Genomic DNA, 25,258 nt, shown 5'->3' on the forward strand with positions numbered 1-25,258 from the left:
TCATTTTTGTGAACATTACTCTTTTGTGTCCTCTATTGAGCCATACAGGGTGAAGGATGCACTAAAAGATTCGGATTGGGTGTTAGTAATGCAAGAGCACTACTACAAATCATGTTATATGAGACGGTTAATTTTCAGTTATTAAGACGCTTATGAAGTGTCCAAATTTGACGGAGTCGTAAAAGATGTCCCACATTTAAGATGGTTATAAACCGTCTTAAAAGATATTATATAAGACAATTTTTAATTTATAACCGTCTGAAAAAGGTATTTGTTTAAGTCATTTTGTCCGATAAACCGTCTTGAATTAGATTTTTTTAAGACACTGCTTCTAAAGAACAGTAGAGAATACAAACATTAAAAATCATAAAGTATTTATCAAACTGTCTCGAATATCCTACAATAATAGATGATTACAATAGGAAAACCATCTTATTTAGGTGACTAATAATGGACGTTTTAGAAACCGTCTTATTTAGGAGACTGATATTAGATATTTTGGTGACCGTCTTATTAAGATTTAAACGAAATGACTTACACGGCAGTACATTCTTCAATTTATAATCATTTTTCAGATATCACGTTATAATAATTTGAAAGAGAAATATACATACACATATATTGAACAACATTATAATTAATATAATATAAATAAGTACCATTCAATATATCATAAATAAGCTTTGTCAAACAACGCATACATAAGTGTACTCTAAATCTAAACTAAAATACAACTGTTTGCACTAATGTTAAGCCTAACTTTATATGAATTCAAGTCTCCACACTTTTGCGGCTACCAAATTTGAATTCCATTCTATGTTTTCCTGTACAACAAATAGGAGAAAACTAGACATAGCAAAAAGCTCCAAGCAGCACGTGGATGGTCTCAAAGCTGCCCTTATGCTTCTCCCTATGCTTGATGACTCCTACACGCCTGGTGTTCCTCCCGCCAGTCACCATGTTGCCGACGTCAAACTTGATGAAGTCCATGATCTTGTTGGTCTCCAGATCGATCTTGATGGTGTCGTTGGCCTTGATGAGCGGGTCGGGGTAGCGGATGGTGCGGCCGTCGTAGGTGTTCAGGTAGGGGATGCCTTTCTAGCCAAACTGAACAGACCTCACCTTGCAGAGCTTGAACTGCACACAAACCAATAGAAAAGCAGTGAGCATTTCACAGGTGTACTATGAAAGGGCATGGGAATTTCCAGCGATGTAAATGGATAGATAGACAGAGCAGCATCTATTAATAGTCCTAACGATTGTAGCACATGACATTTTCAATGCAAGACTTTCATGCACACAGCATATATGGATAGTATAGCAAGGATAAGGTACACAGATCTACTAATGAAAAACAGCAACCTCACTTAGCTACCAAGATCATCATGCTCAACTAGAACAATGAGAGATGTGTGTTAAATTGGCTAGCATTGCAAGCACGTTGTGCTGTACCAAGACTTGACACAGTTTATCAGGTAATATACTTGGATCCATGACCTCAAAGAATAACTTACAAAGAGTTGATATGTGCATATAAGACCCTAATTATAGTTAACAGTGGGAAAGTGCGAGGATCAATTAAATGGTATAGCAGGCTAACCATATTGGTCTCGACCGAAGCTGAGTCCATTGTAATCTGCTCGATTTTCTTTAGTCCCTCTAAGAAAATGAACCCAACAAGCCATACAAGCTTCAATACCCAAACTCCACAAACAGAACTAACGTTAAGTTGACAAGCAAGCCAATTTGCAAACATCGTCAGTTGTGGTTATCTAAATGAAAGTGAATTTTGCGAAGGAGGTCATTGTTGCTCTCTTTGACCAGTAAGAAGTGCTGGCTGGCGACAAATGCAGCCTCAGGAATGGCACTGTTTCAGTCAGACAGTAGGGGGCACAAGAGTCACATGGAGTGACCATGTACAAGAAATTCAAAACCTGGAAACTTATTGAAGCCTAAAGTTTGGAGTGGCAAATTGTCAAATTTCAATCATCTTGATGTAGTTTGCAAAGCATACAGTAGGCTCAATTAGAGAAGATGGTGAAGTTATGTAACACCCTGAATTTGGGGGTAGAATTTTTCTTCTTTTCTCACACCAAATTCAGGCGTTACCCTTTCCTTTTCCCTTTTCCCCTCGCTAAGCCTTGATCTTTTCCAAAAGTTATAGCGAGAATTAGCTCGACATCTTGTATACGCAAAACCTAGAACTATTTTTGGTTGTTGCATCATGCCGGATAATGCACCTTTTTTATTTGTGGTTGAGTGAATTGGAGAATTAGGCATATGCGAAATAGGGGATATAGAAAATGGAAAATAGAAAAAAAGAAAAACCTTTTCTTTTTCTCTCTCTCCCCCTTTCCCCATTTTGGCCCAGCCGCACTCCCCCTCCCCCTTCGCGCCGGCCCAGCTAGCGGCCCAGTCGCCCCCTTCCCTCCCCCGCCGTGGGCCATCCCGGCCGGCCCAACCGCGCCCCCCCCCACTTTGGGCCCATGGCCAGCCCAGCCGCCCCCTCCCCCCTTCCCCCCAAAATTTCCCGCCCCGCGGGCCCCGCCCGTCATTCTCCCTCTCTCTCTCCCTCTCCCTAACCCTAACCGCCGCCGCCCCTTCCCCCAGCGCCGCCGCCGGCCGCCCCCACCTCGGTGAGGCCCCCTCCCCTCCCTTCCCCCTTTCCCCCTGCCGGCGCCGCTCCCCGGCGCGCCACCCCGGGCCCGCGCCCGCCCCTCGCCGCGGCAAGGCCGCCCCGTCCGCTCGGTGCCGCCCGGCTCGGCCGCCTCCGGCGAGCCCCGCCCCGCCGTGCCGACCTCGGCCGGCCCCGGCTCGGGCGTCCCGCGCCGGTCCTACCTCGTCGTGCCCCGGCGAGCCCGCCCCGCCCCGCCCCCACCCCGGCTCGGCCGCCCCCGGCCCCGTCCGCTCGATGCCGCCCGGCTCGGCCGCCTCCGGCGAGCCCCGCCGCGCCCGGCCCCGGCTCGGGCGTCCCGCGCCGGTCCTACCTCGTCGTGCCCCGGCGAGCCCGCCCCGCCCCGCCCCCACCCCGGCTCGGCCGCCCCCGGCAAGCTCGGCCCCGCCCCACCGCGCCTCGGCCCGGCCGCCCCGTGCTCGGCCGCCCTCCGGCGAGCCGCCCCGCCCCTTCCCCGCCCTCGCCTCGGCCGCGTCCGGCAAGCCGCCCCTGTCCCCGACCTCGGCCGGCCCCGCCTCGCCGTGCCCGGATCGGCCGTCCCCGGCCCCGCCGCGCCCGGCCCCGGCTCGTGCGTCCCGCACCGGTCCCGCCTTGCCGTGCCACGCCCCGCCCCGCCGCGCCCCGACCCCGGCTCGGCCGCCCCCGGCGAGCTTGGCCCCGCCGCGCCTCGACCCGGCCGCCCCGTGCTCGGCCGCCCTCCGGCGAGCCGCCCCGCCCCTTCCCCGCCCTCACCTCGGCCGCGTCCGGCGAGCCTCCCCCGTCCCCGTCCTCGGCCGCCCCCTCGCCGCCCCCCCTCGTGCCTCGTCTTGGCCGCCCCCCGGCGAGCCCGCCCGCCCTGTGCCCCGGCTCGGTCGCCCCCCGGCGACCCGCCCGCCCCCGTGCTCGGCCGCCTCTCCGGCGAGCCGCCCCGCCCGTCCCCGGCCATGGCGCCCGCGCCCGGCTCGGCCGCCCCCACCGCGCTCGTCCCCGGCGAGCCCCGCGCCCGGCCCGGCCGCCCTCGCCGTCGCCCATGTTCGCCCGCCCGCCCCGGTGTGCCGCCAGCGTGCCTTGCTCGTGTCGTGATGGCCCCGGCGCGGCCTCGAGCTCGGCCCAGCGTGCCTTTGGCACGCGGCCTCGAGCTCGGCCAGAGCGCAGCCCCGACGCGTGCGCGACTCGTTCGCAGCACGTTAAGCGTGGCTTTGCGCGTGCGCGTGCCCGCGCAGCGCCTTGGCGTAGCTCATCGTGCCCGCGACGCGACGCATAGCGCCCTGTCGCGTTCGCGACACGATCGTCTACCCCCCAGACGCCCCGTCTACCCCTCGTATCCTATGCACGCTAATCACGTTGTTTATATTAATAAGATAGGAGTCTCAATTTGGAAATTGGTTACATTAGTTAATATGTATAGCTAATCGTCTATCTCATTCAATGTTAATCTACTAAAAAGGGTCACGTTTACATTAATGCATGTAGCTAATTCTTTTGTTGAAGCCAAGTAGAATTAGAGCACGTAACGTGTAGTTATTCGTCCACCCGTAATGCGCCTCGAGCATAAGCCTAGACCCTCGCGAGACCTTTCCCCGCCTATTTCTAACCATGGTAAATTCATTATCGTATGTGATATTCTATGCATATTTACTTTATTTGTTCTCTTGTATGGTGTACTGTTTGTTTCCTAATTTGAATGGATGGATGTATGTATGCTTGCAATCGCATAGAGAACGATTCGGTCGAGGAGCCCGAAGAACTCGCAGGAGAAGCCCCTGAGCAGTAGTCGGTTGGTGGAGGCAAGTGTCCCTTGACCTATCTCTGTCCTATTCATTCTTTAATTCACCTCCCGCATTACACATTTATGCCTAAGGATTGACTAGCTTTGTTATCCATGTCCTTGTTTACCTATTTGGGTTGGATTATTATTGTTTAGCTTTATGCTATTGCTCAAACTCTAATCAATGAACATGATGAGATTATCTATGATACGCTGTTTTCCCTTCTCTTATTATGATGTTATACTTGTGGCCTTTAAGGGGGCTCGAGCGGTTTCTCGAGTGCCTCTCCGTAAGGACCTGTTCTATGGATGACCGCCCGGGAAAACAGTGCAACCATGAGGGCGGAATGGGATGCCCTTAGCTGAATAATTAGAGGATCCAGGGTGTAGTTCCCTTAGCCGTCGTGCCGTCAATGGGGCTCGGTGTATGCGGCTCGCTCTGCTAAGTTTGGGTTCGCCCCTTGGGGAGGAGTGCGGTGCATTTAGGAAACCTAACTGGCGGCTATAGCCCCGGGGAATCTTTGTAAAGGCTACGTAGTAATGCCCTGCTGGGTCACCTTGGTAGTGATCAATGGAGAGTCATGATCTCCGAGCAGAAAGGGAATCACGGCTTGTGGGTAAAGTGCACAACCTCTGTAGAGTGTTTGAAAACTGATATATCAGCCGCGCTCGCGGTTATGAGCGGCCAAGGGAGCTCCAGTGATTAGTGGTACTTGATCAGAGACACTTTGGTTTACAGGTGGCAATGAGACTGATGGTTTTGGTTATGACTATGGTGCTGGTAAGTGGTATTCTTTCCGTTTGGAAAGGGTACATTGGGCTAATAACTTGGGATAATGCTAAAACCTGGCTTTCTATTAGTAAATAATAATCTGACCAACTAAAAGCAACTGCTTGACTTATCCCCACATAAAGCTAGTCCACTACAGCCAAACAGGATACTTGCTGAGTATGTTGATGTGTACTCACCCTTGCTCTACACACCAAACCCCCCCATCCCCAGGTTGTCAGCATTGCAACCACTGCTCAGGAGAAGATGAAGCTGTGGAAGGAGACTTCCAGGAGTTCCAAGACTACGACGAGTTCTAGGCGTGGGTTAGCGGCAACCCCCAGTCGGCTGCCTATGAAGGCCGCGTTTATCTACGTTTCTTTCCGCACTTTTATTTATTGTAAATACTATGTGGATGTCTCAGACATATGATGTAATCAACTATTATTTCCCTTTTAATACTATTTGAGCACTGTGTGATGATGTCCATGTTATGTAACTGCTGTGTACGTGAATTGCTGATCCTGGCACGTACATGGTTCGCATTCGGTTTGCCTTCTAAAACCGGGTGTGACATAAGTGGTATCAAAGCCGTGCTGACTGTAGGACCGCTAACCTAGAGTAGAATGGTCGTTCTAAGGACTATCGACCTCTGTCCCTGCCTTGACTTTGATATCCCTTCAAAAGTCAGTCATACCGACCAAACCTATGTTCTACTATATATTATACCTTGCTGAAAATTATGTTTTATTCTAGTCCTTCATTTATTTATGGTTCATTACTTGCTGGTCATATTAATTCTGTTCTCACTCTTTTGCTTGCGGTGTCTTTTGTAGATGGCTCGACTTAGACACACTGCACGAAAGTCCGTCATCCCCTTCTTACCCTCCCGCCTTGCTGAGCGTCCGCTTCACCGTCCCGTGGCCGGACAGTCCAGCCACTTGGAGAGACTGCACCACCGCCAGCATGAGGAGCAGGAGCGCCAACGACAGGAGCAGCAGGGTTCTTCTTTCTTGCTCCACCAGGAGATAGAGTCCGTGAGGAGCTGCTCCCCTGTGCTTCCCCTGGAGGCGCCCCCTGCACCACCACTGGGCGCCCCAGCCTCTGGAGTAGCTGCTGGAGGAGACCCAGACGACGGAGGTGGCGACGACAGCTCGAGCCACGACACCGACTTCTCTGCTGACCAGGAGCCGGAAGGATGGGTTGCTCGACCCATCACTCGCGACGCTGCTCGCGGGTGTCACTTCCATGATGCGCTCGACACCCTGCTACGTTGGGCACTTAACCGGCGTACTTGGTCTATCGAGTATCGCTGTGTGGTCTACCAGCATAGTCGCGGGGTCTACCCGGACCGCTGGGAGGCGACCTGCTTGGTGCGCCGTCCGGAGAACAGTCTCCAGGGTGCGGAGGCCTGCTCAGAGCACTATTCTATCTCTGAGCGGGACTCAGCTGAGGCGGCCATGCAAGATGCCGCACGGCGTGCGCTTTCGCACTACTACTCGGTTCTCGATGGGGTAGTTGACGGTCTCAACCTGAAGTATTACCCCCGCCGTCCATCTGGAAGCACAGGAGGCGTGATTGTTTCACCTGTCGGTGAGGACAATCCTAGGTTGAGCAGCACAGTCAACCTAGCCGCCATGCTAAACACGGAGCTGGACCATGCGCTAGACGAGCTGAGTAGGGCCCGTGCTGAGATCGCCCTGCTGCGGGCTGAGCGCGCGGAGCGTCGTCACCTGGATGATGGTTCCCCCGCTCCCGTCGGGACTCAGCACCCGTACCGCTCACCTCGGCGTGGACGCCAGTCTTATGGCAATCCCGATTGCAAGACCAAGATAAATCTAGAACCATAGCTCGTTAGAGTTGGATCTTGTAATTAATACAAAATATATACGTAGAAACTACAGTCTTAGCGTTAGTCTCGCTCTTAGTTAGTCTTAGTTAGACAGGGTAGTTTGCTATATCCTGTGCATTTATGTTTGTCATGATGAACTATGTTTGGTTTGGATCTTTGTAATGACTGTCACCAGAGTGTGGGTATCCCCTGCATTATGGTTTACCTGTTATATGTTAATGGAGTTAGTTATATAGTTGGGAAACCTTTTATTCTACTTTCCTCTTTATCTGAGAAGCTGTGTGGTCTGTGTTGGAGATTAGTGAAGATGCTCATCTGTTCAGTGCTGTTGAAGGATTCTATACTCTTTTCTTATGCTGCAAGATTTGCCAAATCAGTTCTGATGTGTGGTTGCATTATGCAGATGTCAGAGAACAGGCACAGAGGAGGAAGACGTGCTCAGCAGGAGCAAGCCGCTCAGCAGGATGAGGTGCCTCCGCAACAGCACCTGCCGCCCCCGCCCCCGATGTCCATCGAGCAGATGTTTCTGATGCAGACTCAGGCAGTTCAAGCCATCGGTCAGACTCTAGCCGCCATTCAGCAGCAGCAGCAAGCACCACCTCAGCCTCAGATGCCCAGGGATAAGCGTGCTGAATTCATGAGAGGTCATCCCCCAACGTTCGCTCATTCTTCTGACCCCATGGATGCTGAAGACTGGCTGCGCACTGTGGAGCGGGAGTTGCATACCGCTCAGTGTGACGACAGGGAGAAGGTCCTGTATGGTCCCCGTCTGTTGAGAGGAGCAGCCCAATCATGGTGGGAGTCTTATCTCGCCACCCATGCCCACCCCGAAACCATCACCTAGGAAGAGTTCAGAGGTAGCTTTCGTCAGTACCATGTTCCTGCAGGTCTGATGACAGTGAAGAAGGAGGAGTTCCTGGCCCTCAAGCAAGGGTCATCGTCTGTCAGTGAGTACCGGGACAGGTTTCTGCAGTTGTCTCGCTATGCTCCTGAAGATGTCAACACCGACGCCAAGCGACAGTACCGTTTCCTAACAGGCTTGGTTGACCCTCTTCAGTACCAGCTGATGAATCATACCTTCCCGACATTCCAGCACCTGATTGACAGAGCAATCATGACAGAGAGGAAGCGTAAGGAGATGGAGGATCGTAAGCGCAAGATCAGTGGACCCCAGCCTGGAAGCAGCAACCGTCCTCGTTTCTCAGGCAATCAACCTCAGCAGTTCAGGCAGAACCAGCGTCCACCTCAGCAACATCAGCAGTTCCAAAGGCAGTACCCTCAGCACCAGTATCAGAACCGTTAGAGCAATCAGTCAGGAGGTCAGTTTCAGAGGCAGAATCAGCAGGCACCTCGTCTTCCTGCCCCAGCAACCCAGCAGAGCAATCAGGCAGCACCAGCTCAGGTTGGAAACATGGCATGTTTCCACTGTGGAGAGCAAGGCCACTAGGTGATGCAATGTCCGAAGAAGGCAGCCCAGCAGCAGTCAGGCCCCAATGCCCCAGCGAAGCAGAACGTGTCCCAGCCTGGAGCAGGCAACCGCTCTCAGCCGCGTTACAATCATGGAAGGCTGAATCACTTGGAGGCTGAAGCAGTTCAGGAGACCCCCGGCATGATAGTAGGTATGTTCCCAGTCGACTCCCATATTGCAGAAGTGTTATTTGATACTGGAGCAGCGCATTCTTTCATTACTGCATCATGGGTAGAAGCACATAATCTTCCAATAACTACCATGTCAACCCCCATTCAAATTGACTCAGCCGGTGGTAGAATTCGAGCCGATAGCATTCGTTTGAATGTAAGTGTGGAAATAAGGGTGTTGGGGACCTTCGGCGTCCGAAGGTCCTCAAAAACAGGATTTAACAGTATTCCTGCAGTACAATGTGTAAACAGGTATCCTCGGACTAAAGTCGGCATTGCAGTGGACCGGAATAATACGAAGGTTGACTCAGAGCCGAAGGTGCGAGCAGGAAAGCTTCGGCGCGACAGCAAAGAGTGGAACCGACCTAAAGATGAAAAGGCTATTCAGACCTCAATAGACTATTATAGAGTTATTATCAAATGTAAAGGGCATGAATGTAATTTTGTAAGGGCTGTGTCCCGTGTCTATAAATAGGTGAATAGTATCCTCGTACTGTTCACGCTGACTGGGCATTCGCTTTTTGTGTCACATTTGTACTATCATTTCCTTCCGATTGAAGGTACACTTGTAGTTCAATAATATTTTTGTTTATGCTTAATAATAATAAATGATTGTTCATGTTTTCTTTTACATTCTTTATATTTCATCCTTCGTCATTGTTTGATGAATTTATAAAGGTCTGACCTTCATAACCTTCGTCCGCAAGTCATTATATCCTAAGGGAAATAATGCTTCAGAGGACGAAGGACATTAACGATTAACATTTTCTATGTTGCCTTGTTCTTAACTCTTAGCACTTGAGAACAAGTCCCCAACATTGGCGCCCACCTCCGGTGAACTCACTTCCATTTCTTGAGCTTTTCAACACCTTCGGCAAGCACCACCTTCGTCATGCCGCCGAAGAAGGCTTCAGCACTAGGGGCTGGCACGCTGCAGCCGCTGGACCCCAATCAAGACGTCCTTTCTCTTAGAGAGGCACGAAGCCAGAAGAGGAAGGCTACCAGTCCAACACCTCCGGAGGATGATCTAGATCAGGAGATTCAAAATCTGGAAATCCTTCAGCAGCAGGTTCAACGCAAGAAGGAGAAGATGGCCAGGCTAGCTGAACTGCAGAGGCAGATAGACGAAGCCTCTGAAGAGGTTCGTCATCTTGCTCAGGATGAGCAACACCGAAGGCCTCAGCATCAAGACCTTCATCAGGAGGGCTTTCCCAACGAAGATGACTGGTATGACAATTTCCATCATGGGAATTTTGTTTTTGATGATGCTTCTCCCCTGTCCGCTGAGCTGCAGGCTACACCTTGGCCTCCGTCCTACAAGCCGCCTCAGCTCCCCGTATTTGATGGCCACTCAGACCCGAAGCAGTTTTTGATGAGCTACGAAGCAACAGTGTCTTCGTATGGTGGCAATGCTTCAGTCATGGCCAAATCTTTCGTTATGGCTGTCAGAAGTGTTGCTCAAACCTGGTATTCCTCCCTTCGACCAGGAACGATCACTTCATGGCAGAAGCTGAAGGATTTGTTGTTAACCAGCTTTCAAGGATTTCAGACGAAGCCGGTCACTGCTCAGGCTCTGTTCTAGTGCACTCAGGATCACGAAGAATACCTTCAGGCATATGTCCGAAGGTTCTTGCGTTTAAGGGCACAGGCACCAACGGTGCCCAATGAAATTGTCATCGAGGCCATGATCAAGGGGCTTCGGCCAGGTCCGTCAGCTCAGTACTTCGCCAGGAAGCCTCCTCAAACTTTGGAGAAGCTTCTCCAGAAAATGGATGAATACATTCGGGCCGACAATGATTTTCGCCAAAGAAGGGAGGAGGCTTTCAGGTTTTCTGAAATGACCAGGGGCTTCGGAGGGAGGTTTTACCCGAGGCATGTGAGATCAATTCACAATTCTACACAAAATGATGACAGAGGAAGCCAACAGCAAAGGCCGCAATGCTCTTCATAGGCTTCTGGACAACAGCAAAGCTCCTTTCGACCTCCAGCTCCAAGAGGCAGAGGCGCCAGGGGCTTCGGAGGAAGATTTGGCGACCAACCGAGAAGAATCTTTTGCTTATTCTGCGGTGAGAACAAAGGCCATACTACCAGGATGTGCCACGTTACAATTCAGAAGCAAAAGGAAATAGCTGAAGCAGCAGCACAACAGGCTCAGCCGAAGCAGGTCATGCATACAGCTTCGTATCATTCGCCCTACATCCCAGAATATGTGGGTAATCATCCTGCAGTTTCTGTTGCTTCGGCGAGTCAGCCTCAAGCTTCCTGGCAACAGCCTCCGCCTCCACCTCCGTTGCAACAAGGCCAGCAGCCAGAAGGGAGCCAGTATACTCCACACCAGAGGGACTTCAGAGAGCAGTCCGAAGCTCGTACAGTCAATAGCACTGTGCCAGAGTCAAAGCACATCTATTGACAAATATCCTACCTTAATAACAATCTTTTTCATTCAGTTTTATTTTCTGTAATAAAGGACATTGTTTAGGTTTCGTGTAATTAGTTTCGTTAATTCCTACAAAAAATATGTTGTTTTCTCCACAGGCTTAAATTGATCGAAATTCAAAGACTTGTGATAATAAGAAGGACCTTCGAACTATCAAAAATTCTTCGAAGCAACAAAAAGTCGTTCTAACGAACGCAGAGTAAGTTTGACGAAGTCACAAAAAGCCGCTCCGAAGGGAGCGCAGTGTAAGTTTTCTGCTCCAAAGTCGTTCCAAAAGGAATGCAGAGCATACAGCGAAAAGTCAACGCTGATACCGCCTAAGTAAAAGGCGAAGAAGCTCCAAAGACGTTCCTAAGGGAATGCAGAGCTTACAGCGAAAAGTCAACGCTGATTCCGCTGAAGTAAAAGGCGAAGAAGCTCCTAAGGGAGGCTTATAGCGAAAAGTCAACGCTGATTCACAAAAAGATTATGTGTTTTATCGTGCAGACATGCGTGTACCTTCGGAATATCACCTTACATAGCATAACATCATCACATCATCTTTGCATAACATAAGCATCATACATCATACTGCATAAGAAAGAAATATGATATCAATCTTCGGGAAAACGCTTTGAAAAAGGGGCAAATCATGCCAAGTCACAAGGAGCAACAATATTGATTTCTGAAGTATAGCCTTGAAACATGTTTCTACGAAGCTTCAACACTCTTTCAGGATACTTCGGATATTGTTGTGATAAATGGTAATTCTTCTTCACGAAGCATGAAAAGAAGGGAAGGTGTTTTTTCGCCAAAAACTCAAAAACGGTACGTGTGTAAAGTTTCATGCATCGTAAAGAATTGAGTAACAAAAATAGATATATTACATTCAGGGTTACAAAATGTTACACTATATTACATTTCAGAAGTTTTTTACAAAAATGTTTAATCCTCTCTCAAAACGACTTCTGCAGCCTCATTCAGGAGCCGATTGACGACTTCGTCCATAATGTCTTCGGCCATCTTTTTAATTTCGTCGTCCCCCTTCGGCTGAGGGTCCGAAGGCGCTTTAGCCGGATCTGAAGCAGGACACGGCTACATTTCTATTACAAATCGCAAACAGATCTTAAAGCCTAAAGATTACAACACGATAAAAACTATTATTTAGTACCTAATTGACCTTCGGCTTCTGCGCTCTTGTCAGCAGCCTCAGCTACTTCTCTAGCATCGTGAATGCCCTTCTCACTTCTTCGAATAATCTCTCCGGCCATTTCTCGGCCACCATTATCCCAGATATCGGTAAAAAACTTTCCACCAATTATGCTAGCTTCGGCCGAAGGATCTCTTGTATCTTCAAAGGACAAGGCAGCTTCGGACTGTGCTAGAATTTTTACATGTTCGCAGCCCTTCTTCTCTAAGATGGTGGCAATCCCTCTGGCGCCAGAGAAGGCACATATATCTCCTCGGCTATTTAAAATTTCTTCGAAGGCTTCAGCTTCGTGGTCAATCCATTCAATAACACCTTCGGGATTGCCTCTCGAAAAGTTTTCCTCACTTGAGAATGCGCCGACCTTGGCGAAGCTAGCCTTTAATTTCTTAACGCAATCTATAGATTTGTTGTAGCATCTCTTTTTGGACGAACGAAGCTCTTCAACAGTCACTTCTAGGTGATCTGCCCATTGATCGCTCAGTTCACGCTTTGTCTCTTCAAGTACGCGTTCTTCCTTGGCTCTGGCCAGTTGTTTCCGAAGGTCTTCAATTTCACGCTTCTGAGCTTCAGCTTGACTTTTAAAAGTAGCTTCGTCTTCCTTTATTTTATTTATCAATGAGTATAATATTTTATCTTTTTCAAGACCTTCGTTCCTCAGTTCAATTACTTCGGAACGAAGGTTGCTCAGGGCTATAGTACATCCTTCGTCCTCAGCATCTTTCTGTGCCCTGAGGGCATTGCTGAGTATCAGGCCCTGCAAACAGGAATATGTCTGTGTCAATAGTTTTAAACAAACGAAAAATTTTGAACTCAACAAAAAATACAAGAATTCCATTTGTCGCACCTTTAAACTGTTGTAAGCTAGGCTGTCAGCCAGATCGTTCTTTGACAGCACCGAAAGTCCGTCTTCTAAAGTTGGGAATCCGAAGCTTCTGCTCATCTCCCGACAGACAGAAATTTCCTTGCTGTCGGGGAGACAATACAAGAAATCTTCTTCTCCACTGCCATTAAATATCAACGCCCCCTTTGGATATTTCAACTTTTGGGCATAGTGCTGGGCCTCTTGTTCTTCTTTTTCTGATAATTTTTTCCCCGAAGCATGACGAAAAATATAATCACGAATTTTGGGGGATGCTTCGGGGGTAGCAACACCAGTTTCTTCAACAAAAGTTGGCTTTGTTATTTTTTCTGCCTCACTTTCCAAGGCTTTTGCATTTGCGGGCTCTGAGGGCCCAGCTTCGGCTTCAATTTCTTGCTCTGGAGCTGTAGAACCAGAAATTTCAGCTGTTGTTTCAGAAGTAACAGCAGCCTTCTTCGGAGGTGTGCTCGAAGATATGATCGTTTCCAGTACATCTAGCACATTAGCCATTCTCTTTCTCTTCGGAGTTATGGCTGGCACTTTTTCATTTTTTGTTGTCCCAATAATTGCTGTAGGACTCAAAACTTCTGATGTTTTGGAGCCCTCAGTTGCTTCCTTTACCTCTTCCATTTTTTCTGTGAATGGCGCTTCGGCCTTCTCTTTCGTTTCTGGTAACAATATCTTTGATTGCTCCAATTTTGTCTTCGTTGGCATTTCGGCCGTTTCTGCGACCTCTGGCAGCAAAGTTGGCTCGGCTGGTTTTTCAGCTTCGGTGGCCGAAGAAGTTTCTCCGGTAAATTCAGGCACTGAAGCTGGTTCAATATAGCGCGGCCGATGCGTAAGAACCTTTATCTTCTTCCTTTTCGGTTCTGGCTCGCTAGGAGCAGCTGCAGTTTCTTCTTTTGTAGAGCTTGTGTTTTTTCTCTTCTGCCTTCGGGTGGGATAGCAATAGTCAGGGTAGACGAACCCGATGGCATCAAATACCCGATTCAGCCTTTTCTTTTTTCGGCCTCCGAAGGCTGCTGACATTGCAGTATCTTCGGCCTTCGAGTAGGTCCCAAGCAGCTCATCACTTAAATTATCAATGCTTTTCAACCACTCATCATCTGGCTCAATAAATTTATCTCCAAATTTAAAAGTGTACTTAAATCTGATAAGTCCACCTTCGTCGGCCTCTTTAATGGTTTCTTGTGGCATTTCCCATTTCTCCGCAAGCGGCCACACCCTGAAGGCGATATGCTCTTGTACTAAGTCCCTTGTTCCTATAAAAGAACAGACAATGCCGAAGGCTCTCTGGCATTCTTCGGCAGCTTCATTCATTTCAACCTTCGGCCTGCGAAGGCCGAAGCTTTGCCAAATAGGGCGCATAATTATACCCTTGATGTCTTCTCGTGCTTTCAGATCATTTTTTACATAGAACCATTCTGTCATCCAGCCGCTGGGCCATCTTTTCCGAAAAGTTGGCACGGGGCAGCTTGACCCAGACCGAGAAACAAAATTGTAGCAGCCAAAGTTATTGTGATACTGTTCCTTACCCCAAGGTATTGTCTCGTATGATAATTCGTGTATATTGCAGAAACTTTTTGCATCAGGCTTCAGACCTTGGCTTCGCACGGCCCACACGAAGATATTCAGCCTTATGATTGCCTCGGGGGTAAGTTGGTGAAGATAGACTTCAAAGATCTTCAGCACCTCCACGACGAAGCTACTCAAGGGCAATCGCAGCCCAGCTTTCAAAAAGCTTCGGAACACTACGACTTCATTCTCTTCGGGGTGTGGACAAGTCTTCTCCCCTTCGTCGGCCCTCACAACGGACAGATCCCGGAAATACCTTCCTCTCATGTTAACAAGATCATTCTCTTTGATAGTTGATTTACCATAAACTGAATGGCTTGGTCGCCAGGGGCGATCTTCGGAGTCTTCGCCACCGCTGTCCACATCATAACTTTCACTGTCACCAGTATCTTCAGACAGCCCTTCCAGAATCTCCTTGGTGATTTTTTCTGTGTTGGTCTTCGACATCGCTATAAGAAACCCTAAGTTCTTCTCTTCATCAAGACTCAGCTTCATCTCAGCAGCAGCTTTCTTAGCAGCTTCAGACATCTTCGGAAACACTAAAAAACTGTTTTCAAAGCCGAGGCTTCAAAGCTAAAAGCTTAGCAAATCACAGTGCACAAGAGCTAAAAATTGAGTGAGCGAGAGTAGTTGGCCAGAAAGCGTGCAAAATGAGTTTGCGGTATGGCCGTATTTATACGCTCGGTGCGTTGAAAGCTGAAAGACCCCACTTGTCATTGAATGTTGCTATTCTAGCAAAGGGAAGGTGTTTTTTCGGACCTTCGGCGTAAAGCCTTCGTCCATATCGCAATCTAAATTTATTATTTCGAACAAATTAATATTGCGAGGGGCTACTGTTGGGGACCTTCGGCATCCGAAGGTCCTCAAAAACAGGATTTAACAGTATTCCTGCAGTACAATGTGTAAACAGGTATCCTCGGACTAAAGTCGGCATTGCAGTGGACCGGAATAATACGAAGGTTGACTCAGAGCCGAAGGTGCGAGCAGGAAAGCTTCGGCGCGACAGCAAAGAGTGGAACCGACCTAAAGATGAAAAGGCTATTCAGACCTCAATAGACTATTATAGAGTTATTATCAAATGTAAAGGGCATGAATGTAATTTTGTAAGGGCTGTGTCCCGTGTCTATAAATAGGTGAACAGTATCCCCGTACTGTTCACGCTGACTGGGCATTCGCTTTTTGTGTCACATTTGTACTATCATTTCCTTCCGATTGAAGGTACACTTGTAGTTCAATAATATTTTTGTTTATGCTTAATAATAATAAATGATTGTTCATGTTTTCTTTTACATTCTTTATATTTCATCCTTCATCATTGTTTGATGAATTTATAAAGGTCTGACCTTCATAACCTTCGTCCGCAAGTCATTATATCCTAAGGGAAATAATGCTTCAGAGGACGAAGGACATTAACGATTAACATTTTCTATGTTGCCTTGTTCTTAACTCTTAGCACTTGAGAACAAGTCCCCAACAAAGGGGAATAGCGTTTCCCGCCAACCTCATAGTAATGGGTACTCAGGGAATAGATGTCATCCTGGGGATGAATTGGCTAGATAAATATCAGGCAGTTATCAGTTGTGATAAGAGGACAATCAAGTTGGTGTCTCCACTAGGAGAGGAAGTGGTGACCAAGTTAGTCCCGACTGAGCCAAAGAAAGGAAGTTGTTATCAGATGGCCATTGATAGCAGTGAAGCAGACCCAATTGAGAGGATCAAGATTGTGTCTGAGTTCCCGGATGTGTTTCCAAAGGACTTACTGGGTATGCCACCAGAGCGGAAAGTTGAGTTTGCTATAGAGCTTCTTCCTGGAACCGCCCCTATCTTTAAGAGAGCTTACAGAATATCCGGACCAGAGTTGGTTGAGCTTAAGAAGCAGATTGATGAGCTGTCAGAGAAAGGTTACATCCGGCCAAGCACCTCGCCTTGGGCCGCCCCTGTCCTATTTGTGGAGAAGAAAGATGGCACCAAGAGAATGTGTATCGATTACCGAGCTCTGAATGAAGTCACGATCAAGAACAAGTACCCTTTGCCCAGAATAGAAGATCTGTTCGACCAGTTGAGAGGAGCCAGTGTGTTCTCCAAGATTGATCTGAGGTTAGGTTATCATCAGCTCAGGATCCGACCTTCAGACATTCCGAAGACGGCATTCATTACCAAGTATGGTTTGTATGAGTTCACTGTGATGTCTTTTGGTTTGACCAATGCACCGGCCTTCTTCATGAACTTGATGAACAATGTATTCATGGACTATCTCGACAAGTTTGTGGTGGTATTCATCGATGATATTCTGATTTATTCTCATAGCGAAGAAGAGCATGCAAGTCATTTGAAGATGGTATTGCAGAGATTGAGAGAGCACCAGCTGTATGCAAAGTTAAGGAAGTGCGAGTTCTGGATCAGTGAAGTCCTGTTCTTGGGTCACATAGTCAACAAAGAAGGATTGGTTGTGGATCCAAAGAAAGTGGCAGACATTCTGAACTGGAAAGCGCCAACAGATGCTCGAGGAATCAAGAGTTTCATTGGAATGGCCGGATATTATCGGCGATTCATTGAAGGGTTTTCGAAGATTGCGAAACCAATGACAGCGTTACTAGGCAACAAGGTTGAGTTTAATTGGACCCAGAAATGTCAAGAGGCCTTTGAAGCGCTGAAAGAGAAGTTGACTACAGCGCCTGTTTTAGTCTTGCCTGATGTGCACAAGCCCTTCTCGGTGTATTGCGATGCTTGTTACACTGGTTTGGGATGTGTGTTGATGCAAGAGGGAAGAGTTGTGGCTTACTCGTCCCGACAGCTGAAGGTTCATGAGAAGAAGTACCCAATCCATAATCTAGAGTTGGCAGCAGTGGTTCACGCACTGAAGACATGGAGGCACTATCTGTATGGACAAAAATGCGACATTTACACAGACCACAAGAGTCTGAAGTACATATTCACTCAGTCAGAGCTGAATATGAGGCAACGAAGATGGTTAGAGCTGATCAAAGACTATGAGTTGGAGATTCACTACCATCCAGGTAAAGCGAACGTAGTGGCAGATGCTTTGAGCAGGAAGAGTCAGATCAATCTGATGGTCGCTCGTCCGATGCCTTATGAGTTGGCCAAGGAGTTTGACAGGTTGAGTCTCGGGTTTCTGAACAACACGCGAGGAGTCACCGTTGAGTTGGAACCTACCCTGGAGCGGGAAATCAAAGAAGCACAAAAGAATGATGAGAAGATCAGTGAGATCCGGCGACTGATTCTAGATGGTAGAGGCAAAGATTTTCGGGAAGATGCAGAAGGTGTGATATGGTTCAAAGACCGCTTGTGTGTTCCCAATGTCCAATCCATTCGGGAGTTGATCCTCAAGGAAGCCCATGAGACAGCCTATTCGATTCACCCTGGCAGTGAGAAGATGTATCAAGATCTGAAGAAGAAATTCTGGTGGTACGGAATGAAGAGGGAAATCGCAGAGCATGTGGCTATGTGTGATAGTTGTCGAAGAATTAAGGCAGAGCACCAGAGACCAGCTGGATTGTTGCAACCGTTGCAAATCCCTCAGTGGAAATGGGATGAAATCGGTATGGATTTCATAGTCGGATTGCCTCGCACTCGAGCCGGCTACGATTCCATTTGGGTAGTAGTGGACCGCTTGACCAAGTCAGCCCACTTCATACCTGTCAAGACCAACTACAGCAGTGCAGTATTGGCAGAGTTGTATATGTCTCGGATCGTTTGTCTTCATGATGTGCCAAAGAAGATAGTGTCAGACAGAGGAACGCAGTTCACCTCTCATTTCTGGCAACATCTGCATGAAGCCTTGGGCACACATCTGAATTTCAGTTCAGCATATCATCCGCAGACAGATGGTCAGACTGAAAGGACCAACCAAATTCTTGAAGACATGTTGTGAGCCTGTGCGTTGCAAGATCAGTCCGAATGGGATAAGAGATTGCCTTATGCAGAGTTTTCTTATAACAACAGTTACCAGGCCAGTTTGAAGATGTCACCATTTCAGGCGCTTTATGGGAGGAGTTGTAGAACTCCGTTGCAATGGGATCAGCCTAGAGAAAAGCAGGTGTTTGGGCCAGACATTTTGCTTGAAGCTGAAGAGAACATCAGGATGGTTCGAGAGAATATGAGGATAGCACAATCAAGGCAGCGAAGCTATGCAGACACAAGAAGAAGAGAACTGAGTTTCGAGGTTGGAGACTTCGTCTATCTGAAAGTGTCACCGATCAGAGGAGTCAGAATCGGAGTCAAAGGCAAGCTAGCACCCCGCTAAATTGGTCTGTACCAAATTCTCTCAAGGCATGGAGAAGTACCCTATCAGCTCAGTCTGCCAGAGAATTTGTCTGCTGTGCATGATGTCTTTCATGTGTCTTAGTTGAAGAAGTGCTTGCGTGTGCCGGAAGAGCAGTTGCCAGTGGAAGGTCTTGAAGTCCAGGAGGACTTGACCTACGTTGAGAAGCCAACGCAAATCCTCGAGACCGCAGACAGAGTCACCCGAAGGAACACCATCAGAATGTGCAAAGTCAGGTGGAATCACCATTCAGAGGAAGAAGCAACCTGGGAGCGTGAAGATGATCTGATGGCTAAATACCCTGAGCTCTTTGCTAGCCAACCCTGAATCTCAAGGGCGAGATTCTTTTAAGGGGGATAGGTTTGTAACGCCCTGAATTTGGGGGTAGAATTTTTTCTTCTTTTCTCACACCAAATTCAGGCGTTACCCTTTCCTTTTCCCTTTTCCCCTCGCTAAGCCTTGATCTTTTCCAAAAGTTATAGCGAGAATTAGCTCGACATCTTGTATACGCAAAACCTAGAACTATTTTTGGTTGTTGCATCATGCCGGATAATGCACTTTTTTATTTGTGGTTGAGTGAATAGGAGAATTAGGCATATGCGAAATAGGGGATATAGAAAATGGAAAATAGGAAAAAAGAAAAACCTTTTCTTTTTTTCTCTCTCCCCCTTTCCCCATTTTGGCCCAGCCGCCCTCCCCTCCCCCTTCGCGCCGGCCCAGCCGCCCCCCCCCCCCCTTCCCTCCCCTGCCATGGGCCGTCCCGGCCGGCCCAACCGCGCCCCCCCCCCCCCCGCTTTGGGCCCATGGCCGGCCCAGCCGCCCCCTCCCCCCTTCCCCCCAAAATTTCCCTCCCCGCGGGCCCCACCCGTCATTCTCCCTCTCTCTCCCTCTCCCTAACCCTAACCGCCGCCGCCCCTTCCCCCAGCGCCGCCACCGGCCGCCCCCACCTCGGTGAGGCCCCCCTCCCCTCCCTTCCCCCTTTCCCCCCCGCCGGCGCCGCTCCCCGGCGCGCCACCCCGGGCCCGCGCCCGCCCCTCGCCGCGGCAAGGCCGCCCCGCCCCGTCCGCTCGGCGCCGCCGGGCTCGGTCGCCTCCGGCGAGCCCCGCCCCCATGTCCGGCGAGCCCGCCCCGCCCCGCCGCGCCGACCTCGGCCGGCCCCGCCTCGCCCGGCCCCGGCTCGGGCGTCCCGCGCCGGTCCCGCCTCACCGTGCCCCGGCGAGCCCGCCCCGCCGGCCGTGCCCCGACCCCGGCTCGGCCGCCCCCGGCGAGCTCGGCCCCGCCCCGCCGCGCCTAGGCCCGGCCGCCCCGTGCTCGGCCGCCCTCCGGCGAGCCGCCCCGCCCCTTCCCCGCCCTCGCCTCGGCCGCGTCCGGCGAGCCGCCCCCGTCCCCGACCTCGGCCGACCCCGCCTCGCCGTGCCCGGCTCGGCCGTCCCCGGCCCCGGCCCCGGCTCGGGCGTCCCGCGCCGGTCCCGCCTCGCCGTGCCCCGGCGAGCTCGGCCCCGCCCCGCCGCGCCTCGGCCCGGCCGCCCCGTGCTCGGCCGCCCTCCGGCGAGCCGCCCTGCCCCTTCCCCGCCCTCGCCTCGGCCGCGTCCGGCGAGCCGCCCTCGTCCCCGACCTCGGCCGCCCCCTCGCCGGCGCCCCCGTGCCCCGGCTCGGCCGCCCCCCGGCGAGCCCGCCCGCCCCGTGCCGCGGCTCGGCCGCCCCCCGGCGACCCGCCCGCCCCCGTGCTCGGCCGCCTCTCCGGCGAGCCGCCCCGCCCGTCCCCAGCCATGGCGCCCGCGCCCGGCTCGGCCGCCCCCGCCGCGCTCATCCCCGGCGAGCCCCGCGCCCGGCCCGGCTGCCCTCGCCGTCGCCTGTGTTCGCCCGCCCGCCCCGGCGTGCCGCCGGCGTGCCTTGCTCGTGTCGTGATGGCCCTGGCGCCGCCTCGAGCTCGGCCCAGCGTGCCTTTGGCGCGCGGCCTCGAGCTCGGCCAGCGCGCGGCCCCGACGCGTGCGCGACTCGTTCGCGACACGTTAAGCGTGGCTTTGCGCGTGTGCATGCCCGCGCAGCGCCTTGGCGTAGCTCATCGTGCCCGCGACGCGACGCATAGCGCCCTGTCGCGTCCGCGACACGATCGTCTACCCCCCCAGACGCCCCGTCTACCCCCCCGTACCCTATGCGCGCTAATCACGTTGTTTATATTAATAAGATAGGAGTCTCAATTTGGAAATTGGTTACGTTAGTTAATTTGTATAGCTAATCGTCTATCTCATTCAATGTTAATCTACTAAAAAGGGTCACGTTTACATTAATGCATGTAGCTAATTCTTTTGTTGAAGCCAAGTAGAATTAGAGCACGTAACATGTAGTTATTCATCTACCCGTAATGCGCCTCGAGCATAAGCCTAGACCCTCGCGAGACCTTTCCCCGCCTCTTTCTAACCATGGTAAATTCATTATCGTATGTGATATTCTATGCATATTTACTTTATTTGATCTCTTGTATGGTGTACTGTTTGTTTCCTAATTTGAATGGATGGATGTATGTATGCTTGCAATCGCATAGAGAACGATTCGGTCGAGGAGCCCGAATAACTCGCAGGAGAAGCCCCTGAGCAGCAGTCGGTTGGTGGAGGCAAGTGTCCCTTGACCTATCTCTGTTCTATTCATTCTTTAATTCACCTCCCGCATTACACATTTATGCCTAAGGATTGACTAGCTTTGTTATCCATGTCCTTGTTTACCTATTTGGGTTGGATTATTATTGTTTAGCTTTATGCTATTGCTCAAACTCTAATCAATGAACATGATGAGATTATCTATGATACGCTGTTTTCCCTTCTCTTATTATGATGTTATACTTGTGGCCTTTAAGGGGGCTCGAGCGGTTTCTCGAGTGCCTCTCCGTAAGGACCTGTTCTATGGATGACCGCCCGGGAAAACAGTGCAACCATGAGCGTGGAATGGGATGCTCTTAGCTGAATAATTAGAGGATCTGGGGTGTAGTTCGCTTAGCCGTCGTGCCGTCAATGGGGCTCGGTGTATGCGGCTCGCTCTGCCAAGTTTGGGTTCGCCCCTTGGGGAGGAGTGCGGTGCATTTAGGAAACCTAACGGGCGGCTACAGCCCCGGGGAATCTTTGTAAAGGTTACGTAGTGATGCCCTGCTGGGTCACCTTGGTAGTGATCAATGGAGAGTCATGATCTCCGGGCAGAAAGGGAATCACGGCTTGTGGGTAAATGGCACAACCTCTGTAGAGTGTTTGAAAACTGATATATCAGCCGTGCTCGCGGTTATGAGTGGCCAAGGGAGCTCCAGTGATTAGTGGTACTTGATCAGAGACACTTTGGTTTACAGGTGGCAATGAGACTGATGGTTTTGGTTATGACTATGGTGCTGGTAAGTGGTATTCTTTCTGTTTGGAAAGGGTACATTGGGCTAATAACTTGGGTTAATGCTAAAACCTGGCTTTCTATTAGTAAATAATAATCTGACCAACTAAAAGCAACTGCTTGACTTATCCCCACATAAAGCTAGTCCACTACAGCCAAACAGGATACTTGTTGAGTATGTTGATGTGTACTCACCCTTGCTCTACACACCAAACCCCCCATCCCCAGGTTGTCAGCATTGCAACCACTGCTCAGGAGAAGATGAAGCTGTGGAAAGAGACTTCCAGGAGTTCCAAGACTACGACGATTTCTATGCGTGGGTTAGCGGCAACCCCCAGTCGGCTGCCTGTGAAGGCCGCGTTTATCTACGTTTCTTTTCCGCACTTTGATTTATTGTAAAGACTATGTGGATGTCTCAGACATATGATGTAATCGACTATTATTTCCCTTTTAATACTATTTGAGCACTGTGTGATGATGTCCATGTTATGTAACTGCTGTGTACGTGAATTGCTGATCCTGGCACGTACATGGTTCGTATTCGGTTTGCCTTCTAAAACCGGGTGTGACAAGTTACTACATGAAACAAGATGCAATTAGGGGTGGTAATGGGCTCTAAAGTTTACACTATAAAATTTAAGGGTCGGATCATATTAGGATTGGGCTCTATTTCTATTCATTTTTAGAACTAAAATTAATTAAGGGCTCAAACGAATCGTGAAGAAACATTCGGACGATGATCCATTACCACCCCTAGAGCCTAGATGCAATGGAGCAAACAGCAGTCAAACATTTGGAAATAAAAATAGTAATCCTCTCTCTGGTACTTAGTACTTACCATATTGATCCTTCAACATCTTCTTATGATAATCGTTAAGGTACACTGTTTGATCATAAATAGGATATTTAACCTGCATCAAAAGTATAGTAACATGAAACACCTTTGAGAATTTATTTAAGACTAATTTGACATAGGGAAGAAATGAGTCATTACAGAAGACACTGCTTGACACCTAGCTGCACATTCTTCCCGATGAACAGCTAGATATTCATTAAGCTTTGGAAGATCCTGCATGCGGAGTACATCCTATACAGCACCAGCCAGAGATCCTTCTGAATTATTAGTGTTTGGCTCCTCGATGTGTGAAATCAAGTGTTTATGTGATTGCTCTTCAATATCCAGATTCAAATTTTGAACAGGAGTATGAGTATTTACATGAACACTAGTTCCATTAGCAATCCTTTCAGATACATCAGACTGTACCCTTACCCTCTTGGGACATTGGTAATGCACTTTAGTTGCATGCATTAACATGTGAACCTACAAGAAGAAACAGATAGCATTAGCCATCTGGTGTTTGTAACTTTTGTCATTAAAAATACTCAAGTTACTCAGCCGACCTTCATGAAAAACAAGCGCTCAGATACAGAAGCTTGTAATTCTTTACTTCCACAAATTATTCACTTCTCCAAAATGCCACTTGTAGTACAAGTACTGGATGGCCAAAAACTCAAAATAAGTTAGCACAGGTGGTATCACAATGAATCAATGATCATTCATTCTTTTTAGCAATATATACCTCTAAGATCTAACAGTGGTATGTTAAACTAAATGAGACCAGCAATAGCAGTGTAACTAGTAACATGGCACATGGGAATCCCTAAGCAAATGTCGCAACAATTTCTAACAGACAGAAACATCTTGTTCAGAAATATAAAGCAATAACTAGCACTGATTTATCACCTCTGATTGGTTCGAGCAGTCCACAGCCTTGACTATGACATATTCATCCATTTCTTCATCCATGATCTCCTGGATACCTCTCCAAATATAGTGAGTCTTAAGAATAAGGGGGCACAGATGACACAACTACAGTTGACAATATCAATGCTACCTCCAAATAGAAATACAAAGTATCAGGGTAAGTATCCGATTGCGTTGTGACGTAATATGGTCATATGATCCTGTAGACCCTTACCAATCAAATATCAAAGCATTAAGGTCACATCTAAATTTTGAAGGACCCGTTATGGTTATGATATGCGAATAGAAGATGGATCTAAGTATCTAACATAATAGTTTTTCTGTTCATAGCGATGGTGTGGCTTGCAAATGTGGCAAAAAGGCTTGGTATATAGTTATGGATGTGAAAAAAACTGAAGCTCATTGACATCGTCGACAACAAAAGGGTTCTGTTGCACATCCTTAATCCTAGGATATGGTCTCATCGATTATGGGAAAAGCTATAGCCTTGTCACGATCCAGACAAACACTGATCTTAGTTACTTTATGAAATACAAATTTTGGCTTAGTCAATGACTACATTTGGAAGCAGTCCAATTAGAACCACTCATTAAAAACTATTAGTCATAAGACCAAGTTTAGAAACAGGAACAATAATATATGAACAGGTCATATATTGTAACACAAACAAAATACCGAAGATAAACATGACAAAAATCCATTTCCAAGGAAACCAAGATAGACATGTCATTGGGGAGAGGAGGAAGGCGAGGAGGAGCGATAGGTAGCAGACGGACCAGAAGGCGAGCTTGGAGAGGAGCAAGGTCGGCAAGTGGTGGTGGTGGTACAAGGTTTAGAGACATAGACCCATTGATCTAGGATATAAAACTAACACATGTGGAAGACACAATACAACAAATTTAAGGAATAGAGCATGCCTCGGCTGCCTCCTAGAAACTTTCAAGATAATGTTGCAAAGGAACAAGAAGAAAAACATCTAATATGACAGGAAAGATCACTCGATCAACTCCATAGCAATCTTACCTCAAAGGAAGCATGCAACCTACCAAGGTATATGTAACTGCAGTTTGAATAATATAAACTTACAACTTACAAAGGTAAA

General features: G+C 49.0%; 1 long non-coding RNA gene across 1 annotated transcript; it reads right to left on the reverse strand.

The window, feature by feature from the left end:
* Positions 1 to 994: 994 nt before the first annotated feature.
* Positions 995 to 23,421, reverse strand: LOC103638357 (uncharacterized). The gene is made up of 2 exons (XR_558717.2): positions 23,230 to 23,421; positions 995 to 1,137 (listed from the first exon to the last, which is right to left on the reverse strand). It is a non-coding gene; the product is annotated as an uncharacterized lncRNA (long non-coding RNA).
* Positions 23,422 to 25,258: the final 1,837 nt, after the last annotated feature.

Source organism: Zea mays, chromosome 9, assembly GCF_902167145.1.
Source record: "Zea mays cultivar B73 chromosome 9, Zm-B73-REFERENCE-NAM-5.0, whole genome shotgun sequence".
In the NCBI taxonomy this organism is placed as follows: Eukaryota; Viridiplantae; Streptophyta; class Magnoliopsida; order Poales; family Poaceae; genus Zea; species Zea mays.